This window comes from Gossypium hirsutum, chromosome D10 (genome assembly GCF_007990345.1).
Source record: "Gossypium hirsutum isolate 1008001.06 chromosome D10, Gossypium_hirsutum_v2.1, whole genome shotgun sequence".
NCBI lineage: Eukaryota > Viridiplantae > Streptophyta > Magnoliopsida > Malvales > Malvaceae > Gossypium > Gossypium hirsutum.
In genome coordinates this window covers 26,214,520-26,228,790 of record NC_053446.1, presented here as the reverse complement: position 1 = coordinate 26,228,790, position 14,271 = coordinate 26,214,520, and the positions used below count along the sequence as shown (strand labels likewise).

The 14,271-nt window shown below is 34.3% G+C and overlaps 1 non-coding gene across 1 annotated transcript; it reads left to right on the top strand.

Annotated features, from left to right (window-relative positions):
• Positions 1-6,201: 6,201 nt before the first annotated feature.
• Positions 6,202-6,308, top strand: LOC121222696 (small nucleolar RNA R71). Its single transcript, XR_005920058.1, has one exon. It is a non-coding gene; the product is annotated as a small nucleolar RNA R71 (small nucleolar RNA).
• Positions 6,309-14,271: the final 7,963 nt, after the last annotated feature.

Sequence of the window (14,271 nt, the reverse complement as noted above, 5' to 3'; positions counted from 1 at the left end):
GTTGGGATTAGGGGTAGGTAAAAGATAGATAATTTTAGGTTTAAAAAAAATCGTAGACTCAGCTTGTATTGGACCTTTCGAAATAATTATCTTCAATACATCAACTTTTCTTTCCTTTTCACATGCTCTTTAATGCAATTTACTTCAAGTACATATGTTTTTTTTCGATTATTTTACTACATGTACTACAATTTTTACAGCATTTCATACTTCTTTGCAACTCCCCCAAACTTATTTTCAAAGAATGCTCTGAATAATACTGAGTCTAGTGTTTGGGACATTTTTAAGATAATTAAGAAAAGTGATGGCTAACTTTGTAAGGGTTCAAATAAAATTAGGCCATAAAGTCTCAAAGTTGGGTTTCAAAGGATAAAAATTTCATCACGGTTGGCTTGAAAGGCTCAAACGGTTCAAACAACAGTTGCCTAAATCATTTTCAATGTTCCATGCTTCCTAGGATTTCGCTTAACAAACTACTAAGTCAATTCAAAATACTTAAATTTTCATGCATGCCTAACTTTCCTAAAGAACTAAAATTTTATGGTATGATTTGCATGCTTTATTAGAAATACATTTCATGTCATTATTAAGCTAACATAACAATTTATTAAAATAATCAAACTTTATTCATACTTAAATTTAGCATACTTAACAAAATTCAAATTTATTAAACAAAAATATATCATATTCATAATTAAAAGAAAAGTTTTATTCTGAGTGGAAATAATTTCAAGTTTTGGTCCCCCCCAACTTAAAATGAACAATTTTCTCATTGTTTAAAGTGAATAGATACTATACACTAGGTAGGATTCTAGAAAAGAGGAGGTGAGTCAATTTGACTGCTTAAGTACCAAGCTCTTCCTAGATCCAATCCTAGACATGTATATACCTATTGTCACACTTTAGACTTTACTACTTGTCCATATTTACTTTTGATTCCCATCTCTTATTTTATTGTGCAAAAATAAAAAATTCCTAATTAATCCTAATTTTAAGCTAAGTTGATAAAAATTAATATATAAATTATAAATAATATAATTATATACAAAAATTTATCAAATTATTAATAATATTAAATATATTTATTCTAGATGCTTTTTGAAAATATTCACAAAAAAAGGCACCTAGTTTTTTTTATTTACGAAAAGAGCGACTAAATTTTAAAAATAATTCAATTAAGTCCCTAGACTTAATGAAAACTTAAATTTGAGTTGCAAATTAAAACTTGGATCAAAATTGACCTTTTTATTTGAAACTAAAAATTTATTTTTCCATTTAAGGGATAATTTCTTGGAAAATTATGTCAAAATAAATTCCCAGGAAAGATTGGAGGGGTCACTTATTTATTTAAACATACTTTACCCGAAAATATACCCTAAATCATTTATTCAAAAAGAAAAATGAAAAATTAAGTATCCGATAAAATGAACGAGATTTTATCATGTTCAATTTTATCTCCCCAATAATGTTTCAGGCGCTGAGCATTAACTCGAAAATTACCTCTCTTACCTTGGAGTTCAACAACTCTGTATGGATAGACCTGGTGAATCGTAAATGGACCAGACCAATGTGATTTTAGCTTACCTGGAAAGAACTTCAATCTAAAATTGAACAATAAGACTTGCTGACCTGTTTCAGATTCTCGAACTCGAATGTGGTTGTCATGCCATTTCTTGAGTCTTTCTTTAAGTAATTTGGCATTTTCGTATGAGAACATTCGAAACTCTTCTAACTCATTGAGTTGGAACATCCGTTTCTCTTTCGCGAGCTTAGGATCCAAATTAAGCTGTTGAAGAGCCCAATCAGCTTTGTGCTCTAACTCCAATGGTAGGTGGCAAGCTTTCCTAAAGACCAACCTATAGGGTGACATCCCTAACGATGTCTTGTATGTTGTTCTGTAAGCCCATAAAGTATCATCTAATCTTGTGGACCAATCTCGTCGGTTCAGGCAGACTACCTTCTCAAGTATGCCTTTGATCTCCTTATTTGCCAGTTCAACTTGCCCATTTGTCTGCGGATGGTAAACTGTTGCAACCTTGTGGTTCACTCCATGCTTGTCTAATAACCATTTTAACCACTTGTTCACAAAATGGGATCCTTTATCACTGATGATAGCTCTTGGGTTTCCAAACCTTGTGAACACATGCTTCTGCAAAAACTTCATCACAACCTTCGCATCGTTTGTCGGATATGCCTTAGCCTCGATCCACTTAGACACATAGTCTACTACTACTACTATGTACTTGTGACCGCAAGACGGAGGAAAACGACCAAGAAAATCATTACCCCATACATCGAACAACTCTACCTCAATGAAGTTTGTTCGAGGCATCTCATTTCTATTGGTGACATTTCCAACCCTTTGACATTGATCACAGCTCTTCACGTATGCATATGCATCATTGAATAGTGTTGGCTAAAAGAATCTGGCTTGCAATACTTTGGCTGTTGTATGTGTAACTCCGAAGTGTCCCCCACTTGGAACTGAGTGACAGTGGTATAAAATCTTCGGTATTTCATCTTCTGCCACGCATCTCCTGATCATTTGATCTGCACACTTTTTAAACACATATGGCTCTCTCCAGAAATAGTACTTCACATCGTGAAGAAACTTTTTCCTTTGTTGATACGTCTTATCAATTGGCATCAAACCACAAGCTAAATATTTAGCAATATCAGCAAACCAAGGGGTATTATGGACATGATTTACCTTTAGGATATGTTCGTATGGAAACGTCTCCTAAATTGGTATAAGAGGAGAATTCCTTTCTTGTGCTCCAATCTGGAAAAGTGATCTGCTACTTGATTTTCAACTTCTTTTTTATCTTAAATTTCTAGATCGAACTCTTGAAGTAGAAGTACCCATCGAATCAGCCTCAGCTTAGTGTATTGCTTCGTATACTTAATTTTCGAGTAGTTCGTATAGACAGTCACTTTGGTACCTACTAGATAAGATCAAAACTTGTCAAAAGCAAACACAATAGCAAGTAACTCTTTTTCTGTTACCGTATAATTCAGTTAAGCTCCTGTTAGGGTTCAACTTGCGTAGTAGATGAGATGAAAAACTTTGTTCCTTCGCTAGCCCAAGATAGCTCCAATTGTGAAGTCACTTGTGTCACACATCAATTCGAATGGCAAATCCTAGTCTGGTGTGACAATTATGGGTGCAGTGACTAGTCGACTCTTCAAATTGTTGGAGGCTTTTAAGCTTTCCTCATCAAACTTGAATATAGAGTCCTTCTCCAATAATTTGCATAAGGGTTTAGCAACTTTGGAGAAGTCCTTGGTAAATCTTCGATAAAAACCGGCGTGGCCTAAAAAGCTCCTAACACCCTTTACAGATGTTGGAGGTGGGAGTTTCTCAATAACGTCTACCTTTGCTTTGTCTACCTCGATCCCATTTCTCGTTATCTGATGCCCTAGACAACTCCTTCTCGTATCATAAAATGACACTTTTCCCAGTTGAGTACGAGATTCGTTTCATCGCATCACCTTAGTACCTTAGTTAGATTGGCTAAGCAATCATCATAAGTATCTCTGAATAATGAAAAATCATCCATAAAAACTTCCAAATATTTCTCAACCATGTCAGTAAAAATAGACATCATACATCTTTGAAATGTAGCAGGTGCATTACATAAACCAAATGGCATGCGTCTAAATGCAAACGTACCGTACAAGCAGGTGAATGTCGTTTTGTGTTGATCTTCCAGTGCTACTGTAATCTGATTATACGTTGAGTATCCAACGAGAAAATAGTAGGAATCTCGTCCTGCGAGTCTATCCAGCATCTGGTCCAAGAACGGCAAAGGAAAGTGATCTTTCCTAGTCGCCTTGTTCATCTTCCGGTAATTGGTCAGATTCTCCATCCCGTAATCGTTCTAGTCGATATCAACTCATTTTTCTCGTTCTCTACGACTGTGATACCTCCTTTTTTTTGGCATGCACTGGACCGGGCTTACCCATGAACTGTCTGAGATGGGATAAATGACACCCGTAGCTAACCACTTGATGATCTCTTTTTTCACTACGTCCTTCATAACGGGGTTCAGTATCCGTTGTCCATCAATCGTCCCTTTTTTGCCATCTTCCAGGATAATCTTGTGCATGCATACAGATGGAATAATACCGTGAATCGGCTATGGTCCATCCGATGGCCTTCTTGAATTGTTTCAGAACTAAGATAAGTTTCTCTTCTTGCTTAGTGGTCAATTCTGCTGAAACAATCACGGGTAGAGTAGAAGTGTTACCTAAATAAACGTATTTTAAATGAGAAGATAATACCTTGAGTTCTAATTTAGGTGGCTCCTCGATTGACGCTTTTGGTTGGGAATAGTCCCTATTTTCTAACTCTAAAAATTCAAAACGGGATTGCGAATTAAATCTCCTTTGATTAGCTTCTAGCAAAGCTAAGTATTCATCCTCCTCTACATTATTTGGAGGATCCAATGTCAAAATTCTTTCCAGTGGGTCCTCAACACAGTTGAGTTCCTTATCCACTATTAAATCCTCTAAATCAGACACTGCAGAGCAATCATCCATTGTGTCATGAAATCTCATGGACTTAAAGACATTAAATGTTACCTGATCATTCTGAACACGCATAGTGAGCTAACCCTTCAGCACATCAATAAGGGTCCTTCCAGGTGCTAGGAATGACCTTCCTAGGATGATTGGTACTTCTTTGTCTGTTTCAAAATCAAGAATTACAAAGTCAGCAGGAAAGATAAACTTATCTACTCGTACCAATACGTCCTCGATTTTTCCTTCTGGATGTGTTAAGGATTGGTCTGCTAGTTGAAGAGTAACTGTAGTTTGTCTAATTTCTCCCATCCCCAACTTCCTAAATATTGACACAGGCATCAAGTTGATACTTGCACCTAAGTCACATAATGCCTTACCACAATATGTTGCTCCAATGTTGCACGGTATGGTAAAATATCCAGGATCCTTCAATTTTGAGGGTAGTTTGTCTTGAAGATATGCACTGCATTCCTTCGTCAGAGCTATCGTCTCAAATTCTCCAAGTCTTCGTTTCTTAGACAAGTTATCTTTCAAGAACTTAACATAGTTCGACATTTTCTCAAGTGCTTCAACCAAAGGGATGTTGATGTGAAGTTGCTTGAGTACGTCAAGGAACTTCTTGAATTGACTCTCCTGCTCATGTTTCTGAAGTCTTTGAGGGTAGGGTGGTGGTGGTGGTTTCATTACTGGGACTGATTCTGGTTGATTCGTCTTTGGTGGCAATTCTGCATCTAACGACATTGTTAGTTGATCAAAATTAGCTGGTCCTGAGGTTACTTTGTTAGGTTTTGCAGATTATGGTTCTGGTGAAACTGGAATTTCAACACTTTGTTGAACTTCTTCTGAATCTTGAGCGTCAGCTGGCTCATTTTCAACTTCAATGGTGTTGGGCTCTACTGTCTTTCCGCTCTTCAATGTCAACGATTTACAATGTTCCTTCCCTAGATTTCTCAGATTCTCCGTGTCACTAGGTAGAGCAGCTTGTGGTCGGTTCTTGAGTTCAGTAGCAAGCTGGCCCACTTGATTCTCCAAATTCCTTAGAGTAGTGTCATTTTTCACCATGTATGCCTTCAATAGATTCTCTAAGCTATTGGATGGTTTTGCTTGGGTTGGTTTCTGAACTTGTTAGGGAAAACAAGGTGGCTGAGTTGGTCTAGGTTGGGTGTAACTGTTATTGGTTCCAGCCCCTTGGTTACTCTAGGAAAATTCAGGTGATTTCACCATGATAAGTTATAAAAGTTGGATTACAGTCTTTGCCTCCTTCGGTTTTGGTTTTGGTTACCCATGTAATATACTGATTCGAGGATCGATGAACATTCTTCAAACAAATGTCCTTCCCCATAATACACACAGGTTATATTCTCAAATTGGTTAGGTGGTTGGGCTGCAAAACTTCTAGACTCATTACTGGTAAGATTCTTAAGCATTGAGGATATTGAAGATACCTGAGATGCGAGTGAAGTGAGAGCGTCGACTTTATGTATTCCAGCGACTCGTCTTCCTGACTCTACTCGATTGGTTGGCCATTGGTAATTGTTGCTCGCAATCCTCTCAATAATTTTGGAAGCCTCATTATAATACTTAGAAAGGAGAGCACCATTAGCAGAGGCGTCCACTACCATCCTCGTCTGAGCATTGAGACCATTATAGAATGTCTTAAGTTGAATGCAATGTAGGATTCCATGATGAGGGCACTTTCGTAATAACTCTTTGAACCTTTCCCATGCCTCATACAGGGACTCATCATCCATTTGTTGGAAGGTAGTGATCTCATTCCTCAACTTGGCATTCTTGCTCGATAGGAAATACTTCATGAGGAATCTCTCGGCTAACTCTTGCCATGTAGAAATGGAGTTCGATGGCAATGAGTTCAAGCAGACACGATCTCTGTCCCTTAGTGAATATGGAAATAACTTCAGTCGTAATGCATCTTCGGGTACTCCGACTAACATGAAAGAATCGCTCACTTCCATAAATAGTCTTAAGTGAATACGAGCATCTTCAGTAGGCATTCCACTGAATTGGCCCACAGTTTAAAGCATCTGAAACATGGCTGGGTTCAGCTTGAATTATTGTGTCTCGATTTCGGGTCTCCTAATACTCGTATTAAGATCGTTAAATACTGGCACGGCATACTATCGTAAAGATCTATCCCTATCATCAGAAATAATGATAGGATTCTGAGCAAGGTTTGCTCTGTTTCCTTGATTCATATTCTCAAAGTTTATCTCTTCGGTCCTTTTCTGGTTCGCTTGTCTTCTTCGCTGTCGAAAGGTTCGTTCTATTTCAGGTCCACAGGGAGTAAGTCGATAATCTGGTCAATACTCATAAACACCTGAAATAATCACAGAAAGATTCAGTAAGTAAAGATTTAAATAGGAAAATAAAAAAACCAAAATGTAAAAGCAAATTCACAAATAATGGCTTTTTTTTAAACAGTCCCCGGCAACGGTGCCAAAAACTTGGAACAACGAAAATGTACAAGTGTACACAATCGCAACATGTAATAAAATGACAGGTAAATGTCAAGTTACCGTACCCACAAGGACTGTAAAAAGGAATATTTATGAAATTAATGTTAAAACACTTTGGTGATGGAAAATATTTTGTTTTAAAGATGATTAAAAACTAAGGGTTTAAAACTAAGTAAAAAAAGAATTTAAAAATAAAAAGGTTCTAATGCATGATTTCAAATAAGGTTTCACCAAGATGACATAATTGTGTTGGATTAATTACATCCCTTTAACTTAGAATTGTTAAACTTATGTTTATACTGCTACGAACAAATTCACTACAACTCGGTAATTTGCTGACTACTGCTCATACATACTTATTAAATTAATCAATCTCTTGAACATTTTTTCAATGTCAATCCAAGTGATTAATCAATCTTCACAAGCATATAAAAGATCAAGTGAGGTAACATAGTATTTCTACCTTGAAAGAGTTTAATCACAATAATCTTTCAAGTTATGCTAGGCATGTGTATGGCCAAATACAATGCTAAATTAACTTCAGCTACCTTAGAAGAACAAACATGCATTGATTAAGTATTGTGTCAGTCAATTAAAATTTTAATAAAATTTAATAATTAATTCATTAGTTATCTAACAATTAATATTGCAAGAATAACTTAGGCATGATTTTACTTAATCAAGCATGTTACCGAGGCCTATAACAACACAAACACAATTTCAATAATTCAAGCAGGCAAAATATAATCAACCCAACACGGATTAAATTCAAGCTAGATTGATTCAAATAACCATTTTAATGGCATAAATATTCATAAACATGTTTTTCAAAACAACAACGAAATTTAAAAAGATAAGGAACGAGAAGCAAATTTGGTGTTTCTCCGTGGCTTGGCTGATTACTCCGTTCTTCGTTCTCCGTTGTCCTCAGCTATCAAGGTGGCTTAGGAAAACTTTAATTTCTACTCAAAAATGGCTGATGAGGACCTCTTTTCCAAGAGAAGAAATCGGCACTTGACCGAAAGGGAAAATGAAAAGGAAAAGTTGAGAGAAAGTGAGAGAGGAGAAGAGATAATAAGAGTGTGAGGGAGGAGTTGAATGATCAGCAATGGGTGGCTTTTATAGCTAATTGTGGCTGCTAAAAATAGAAAATTCCATCAGCCAAAGTGACTCCCCTTGGCTGGCCACACACATGGGAAAGTTGAGAGATTCAACTTTGCTAAAAATACTTGGGGCAAATCCATAAAGCCACATTTTTTGGAGGGGTTTGAATGCAAGGTTGAAAGTTCTTCAAGATCTTCTTTGCAAGCTTATTTAGTCAGCTAAAGTGCTGATTTGGGTCAGCATATGGACTATTCTGGGTAGCCCAATTGGTGGCTGGTTCGATTCACTAGATTTGGTTCAACCAATGCGGTTCAACTAGACCCTTTTTTCCATAATTAATTAATAATAATTTATTTAGCCCAAATTAAATTGGGAATAAATGAAATTTAATTATATTATGAATTAACACACATTTTTGGACCATCTTACGCTGGAAATAAATTTGCCTCGATGCTTGAAATTGCTTCTCGGTTTTATTCTTTGAGCATTGTCTGCCGAGCCAATTTTCGCCCTTTGTGCAAATCTATCGAAAATAGTCAAAATTAATCAAAATTAACTATAAAATTAATTAAAATTCATCATGTTCATATTTTTAACATAATTTAATTATTTTATAATATTTAATTATTTTTTGACAAGAATTTAACCGAAATAGCATGATTTTAAGTTAAAAAGGGCATGTAAAAACACATAAATTTTCGTGTTTCTAGCATGCTTAATTAAGTGAAAACACTAAATTGCAAAAGGTTAAAATATGAAGTTCTATTAGTTAAACGTATTAATTAGCTATGAAATTTAAATGTGAGTAGACTTAAGTGGTAATTAGACAATTTTTAATGTTAGTGGGTATTCATGGCAAAGTATTATTGAAATTTTGAATGTTTTTAAAGTAGAAATCATCATCTCTTCCATTTTACTTTCTTGTATAGTGATTCTTTAAAGGGGACATAGCTAGGGTTGGATCAAGCCATTTTTTCTTGCATGATATGTATTTCGATTTCGTTTTTAATGATTTTTATGTTTTCGGGATCGTTGTAGCTTAATCTAACTAGTCCAGGGATTGATTTGCAAAATTGTTAAAGGTTTAGGGTTTTTCCATGAATTTTCTTACATGATTCTTAATTGAATATAATTATTTATTTAGATCAAGATAAATCTCAACCGGATCTAAATCGAGGAAAGATGAAAATCATGGATTAGCTCGATCATATTTCTACGCTCTAGTCGTCAAGGTAAGTTCATAGTACTTCAAAATGTAATTGAATTCCTACTTGTATTTCCATATTATAGTTATGTAATTATATTCTTATAGTTAATTATTCTATGAATTGCGCATACGTGCCCCTGTTTGTACTTCGGTACCCATGAATTGCACATACGTGACCCTGTTTGTACTTCGGTACCCCTGAATTGCATATGTATGCCCCTATTTGTACATTGATACCCCTAAATTGCACATGCGTGCCCCTGCCTGTACTTCGGTACCCCTGAATTACACTTATGTGCCCCTGTTTGTACTTCGGTACCCCAGAATTGCACTTGCGTACCCCTGTTTGTACTTCGATACCCCTGAATTGCACTTACGTGCCCCTGTTTACACTCTGGTAACTTTGAATCGAGTATTATATGATTTTTATTAAATTTTTGTTAGGTTAAATGATATACTATGTTCTTACTAAGCTCTATAAGCTTAGTTGTTCTTGTGGATTGTTTTGTAGATTGTTGTTGTTGACATTTGGATGGATCAAACTTTCGACTCACACTATCCATTGATGTCAATAGTTCTTGTGTCTCTTAGGGTAGTGGCATGTATATGTGGCTATATAGGTTGTTTTGGTACAATATGACAATATACTAAATTAAGTTATTAGCTATTTTATTAAGATTATAAATAGGTATATTTTTTGTGTAAATTAGAATTGTATGAAAGTGAACACTTGTGGTTTGTTTTGGTTTATGATTGAATTAAGTTGCTATGCTAAGAACGGATCCATGCTAACATGTTTTAGTAGTTGATGTTTGCATATAATTGCGATGTCTATGAAAGGCACATTGGTTGGTTGATTTTAGGAAATTAAAATGGTATGTTTGTATTGAGTTACTTATGGTCACAGTTATGATATGTTTTAAAATGATATTGAACTAGATGTGCATGTTTTAAATGTGGTAATGCATATGTTTAGGCAAGTTTGTATGCTTGATTTTAAGGTACCTTATATGACATATTGGTTGAATGGTATTAGACTAGTGAATTGGTCATTCCATGTTGATTATGATCATGCTATGATGCCTTGATCATGTGTAGAAAATGCTTTTAGGTACACAAAAACACGAAAATTTACACATTTTTACATACCCTTTTTAACTTAAAATCATACAATTTCGATAAAATTCTTGTCGAAGAATAATTAATTTTTACAAAATAATTAAAGTGCACTAAAATATGAACATGTTGAATTTTAGTTAATTTTATAATTAATTTTGATGAATTTTAGTTATTTTCGAAAGATTTGCACAAAGGGCAAAAAATGACTCGGCAGACACTGCTAGAAGCATAAAACTGAGAAGCAATTTGAAGTATTGAGGCGAACTAAATTTCAGCCTAAGACGATCCAAAATTATATTTATTAATTTATAATATAATTAATTTTAATTTATATACAATTTAATTTTGGTTAATAAATTATTATTAATTAATTAAGAAAAAGTGGTCCAATTGAACTAAACCGAGTGAACCGAACCGACCAAGAAATGGACAGCCCAAAAACCGTCCCAAGAGCTGACCCAAATCAGCTTATTAGCTGATTATTTAAGCTTGCAAAGAGGCCCTTGAAGACTTGTTCAAGTTGCATTCAAACCCATTCACAATTGGTGGCTTTATAGATTTGCCCCAAGCCTAAATTAGCAAAGTTGAAACTATCACCCTTGCCACATGTGTGGCCAACCAAGGGAGGGCTCTTTGGCTGATAATTTTAGCTATTTTTATAATCCCTCCTTAGTTATAAAAACCACCTTAGGCTGGTCATTTTAAAAACACACCTCAAGCATTCACATCTTTCCTCTCTTCTCTCTACTTTCTCTCTTCTTTTCCATTCCAAAATTCCCTTGCTCTCTTACCGACTTCTCCTCTTGGGAAAGGGGCATTCATAAACTATTTGGAGCAGAAATTAAGTTTTCATAGCATCCTTGGTCGACGAGGACAACGGAGAAGGAAGAATGGAGCAATTAGTCAAGCCACAGAAAAACACCGGATTTGATTCTTGTTCCCTATCTCTTAAATTTTTGTTGTTGTTATGCTAAACATATCTATGAATATTTATGTTGTTGGGTTAATTTAATCAATTTAGCTTGAATTTAATTCGTGTTAGGTTGATTGCATTTCATTTATTAAAATTATTGAAATTGTGTTTATGTTGTTATAGGCCTCGGTAAGATGCTTGAATAAGTAAAATCATGACTAAGTTATTCTTGCATTACAATTTTTAGGTAACTAATGAATTAATTACTTAAACAGATTGAAATTGTAAGTAATGGACACGGTACTCAATCAGTGCATGTTTAATCATCTAAGGTAGCTGAGGGTTAGATTAGCAACGGTATCTGACGATACATTTGTCTTGCATAACTTGCAAGATTATTGTGATTAAACTGTTTCAAGGTAAGGATACTTTGTTAGCTCACATAGTCTTTTATGTGCTTATTAAATCGAGTTAATTGTTTGAATTAACATAGGGATATGTACAAGATATTATTTCAATGTAATAAGTATGGATCTGCAATAACATATTTGCCTATTAAGATTTGTTTAATCGGTTGAATTGACATAGGGATATAGTCAAAAGATAAATGGATTTTGGTAGGTGAGTATGTTCATAAGTTAGCAATTTACCGAGTTGCCGTGAACTTATTCGTTACAATATAAACATGAGTTTAATAATTCTAAGTTAAGAAATGTAATTAATCTAACACAATTATGTCATCTTGATTAAAATCGTATTTTGAAATCGTGCATTTGAGATTTATTTATTTAGCTTACTTAGTTTAAAATCTTAGTTTTTAATCACCCTCTTCAACAAAATATTTTTCTTCACCAAAGTGTTTTAAATAGCATTTATAAATAATTCTTTTCATAGTCCCTGTGGGTATGATAACTCGACATTTACTTGTTACTTTATTACTTGTTGTGATTGTGTACACTTGCACATTTCCATCATTCTAGTACATGATTGATTTGGTGATGGAAATGGCTTATTTTTGGCCACTTTCATGTCCACACAGCCTAAGACACGGGCGTGTGACTCAGCCATGTGTGACATATGGCCAGGCAGCACGGTCTGGTATACGGGCGTGTGTGACTATTTCAAGAGTTACACAGCCTAGCACACAGACATGTGGCTTGGCCGTGTGACCCAACTCAGAGAGTTACACGGGCATGGACATGGGCTGGGACAGGGCCCTGTGTCCCTATGTCGAAGTTACACGGGCATTTGTCTTAGCCGTGTGACCCCTGCAGTTTAAATTTTTTAACTTTTCCCTAAACTTTCCAAATGTTTCCAATTTGGTCCCGAATTGTTGCTATCGTGTTTCTAAAGCCTCAAGGGCTCGGTTAAGAGACAATATGCATGTAAATGAATGATTTATGCTATGTTTATATTAATGTATGAAATGTATGTTTTTATGTTACGGTTATATGGTAATACTCCATAACCCTATTCCGGCAATGGATACGGGTTAGGGATGTTACAATTACCAAAGTTTCAAACCAAACTAACATTTTTAAGTTAATATAGCAACACCTATGTACATGCCACAAAAATCGAGTCTAAAACGTTTAAAAGACTACAGAATAGATGGTAGGATAGTGTGGTCTTTAAGCTGATTCGATTGACATGTTCCACAAACCAAAAATCTACAGAAAAAAAAACAACTAGGTAAGCATTTTGAATGATTAGTAAATCAATATGAAAATTTTACATAAATTACCTTGACATTTATAACAATTTAGCAATTGAAACAAATTGGTACAAACATGACATCTTTTGGCAACCTTATACTTTCATGAACAATTCAATTACACAATCACTACGTTAGTTCATTTCAATATCAAACCATAATACAAAATCATATACATAAATAACTATTTCGTATTATAACATATACTATTAAACTATGTTTAAATTATAAATATCACATTTCCAATCCACGATCAATCATTTCATTTTTTCTTTTAATTATCGTTTTAATTTCTATTTTGGCAGGAGAACTATATCAAAATGAACTCAGATACACGAGACTAATTTGCTCACACGAGTTATCATAATTGGGCTGCAAACATTAACTTCACCATAGGGTTGCTCAAACAAGCTTAGTTCGATGTTGCTTACACTAGCTTCAGAGAATCCGCAACATATGCTAGATCTCAAGCCATCGTATTAATTAGAGGTGAGCAAAACTAGATTCGATTTGAAAAAAATTGATTTTCGAGTTAATCGAATCGAGTTATTCAAGTAATTCGAATTATTCAAGTCAACTTGAATAAGTAATTCGAGTTTCTAGTTCAAATTAAGTTGAATTTTAAAATTTGAATAATTCGAATAACAAATTGGTGTAAGTATCATTTTGGTCCCTATCAAGTTTGAAAATAAGCAAATTGGTTTCTTTCGAAAATAAGCAAATTGGTTTCTTTCTCAACAAAAATTACAAAAAATTCAAAATATTTAAAAAAAATTCTAAAAAAAATCTAAAATATATATAAAGATAATTAAAAATTACTTTTTTTCTAAAATAATAATTTTGGGGACCTAAATAAGTTAATTAATTATTCAAGTTTATCATACTCAAGTATTTTTTATTATTTTGCTTTGAAAAAGTTCTCAAATATATATGGTTTCAAATTTATGTGCTCTAACATGAAATTAGTTATACTCTAACAATATTTTAATTTGACATGTTTAATTTTTTAATATAACTCGAACAATTTCACTCGATTCAAATCGGCTCGACTCAATTCGAAAAAAATTTAAATCGAGTTAGGATGGTAAAATAGGTCTTGTCAACTCGATTAACTCAATTTTTTCACTCGATTCGATCAACCGCTCACCTCTTGTATTAATCCATGATCAAACACCCTTTTTCATTCTTTTTTTTTTGAATCATTTCCTTTTTCCGT